The following is a 1,355-nucleotide window of genomic DNA, read 5'->3' as shown; positions in this document are numbered from 1 at the left end:
ATTCATACAAGTAATATTGTTCTAGAATATACTGTTGTTTCGAGTGTATAAAGTTACATTCTGAACCAGCAAAGTTCATTAAGAAAAATAAATACTGGAATGGCAACAACACGATATGAAACATTTGTTCCTCTTTTTTTCTTCTTCATATCAGTTACAAAGAAAATCAAAAACATTTCTCAGTTAGGGTGTTTCCCCAACCTGACTGTTCATTTACAAAAAAAGGAATCAAGCATCAGTCAATCCCGCATTCTCGTAAGGGACGCCGCACCTACACACAGATTAAAGTGTCTTACAGAAGACAACGGTACAGACACATAACCCATGACCCTCCGACAGGGATCATTCGAAATGTAACCGCTCACACTGGCTTCAGAGTCTCGGAAATGCACAGGTCACCACACTAAAGGAGTGTTTCTCAAGAGCAACGACAGGACAACACGTTTGCAGACGCTCCCTTAGTGCTGTGGAGTACTACCTTAAGGTGCAATGTACAAAAGAAAAAAAAAGGGGGGTCACGTTAATATTCCCTGTCGGAAGCAAACGCAAGTCCCAAAAAGCGTGGCCCCAAAAAACAGACATCCCGTATGAGTCCATGTCATTGCACAGAGAAGACTGGGAAAGGGGGAAGTAGGAACTAGCTAGGCTGCTAAGTAACGTCATGTCCTTTGGTAACTTTGGGCAGCTGTCTTTCTTCACTGAGTTCCTAACAGTGATAAGGAGGGTAAGGAGTAAAGTTATGTGCATGCTAACGTTTCCTGACGGCCTAAGGGTTTTGCCACGCTTGCTTCTTCTTCACAGAGTTTCTAAAGTGCCGGCTATAAGACTGTTACAACCCGACAGAGTCTCCACATGTGTGTTCCTACAGCTCTACCACAACACACACACAAACATGACGGCAGCGTCACAATAACCAAGGAAATCAACTCTGGCATGGTGGAGAGGAAGGTCCTGTCAGTGAGGCACAAGCATAAACACATACACACACCCAATTAGACATACACACATACATACATACACATACATACATACATACATACATTCATTCATACATACATACATACATACATACATACATACATACATACATACATACATACATACATACATACATACATACATACATACATACATACATACATACATACATACATACATACATACATACATACATACATACATACATACATACATACATACATACATACACACACATCGGCAATGATACACACATATGTACAAAAATATTTTTTCGAGAAAAACGTAGGAGGGGAGAAAAACGAATAAAGTCTAATAAAAAAACATTACCAAACAACTTCACTGTTCCCTTTTGTTCTTGTTCGGAGCGTACATCA

Source organism: Sprattus sprattus (genome assembly GCF_963457725.1).
Source record: "Sprattus sprattus genome assembly, chromosome: 18".
Lineage (NCBI taxonomy): Eukaryota > Metazoa > Chordata > Actinopteri > Clupeiformes > Clupeidae > Sprattus > Sprattus sprattus.
Note: the sequence above shows the minus strand (reverse complement) of the source record.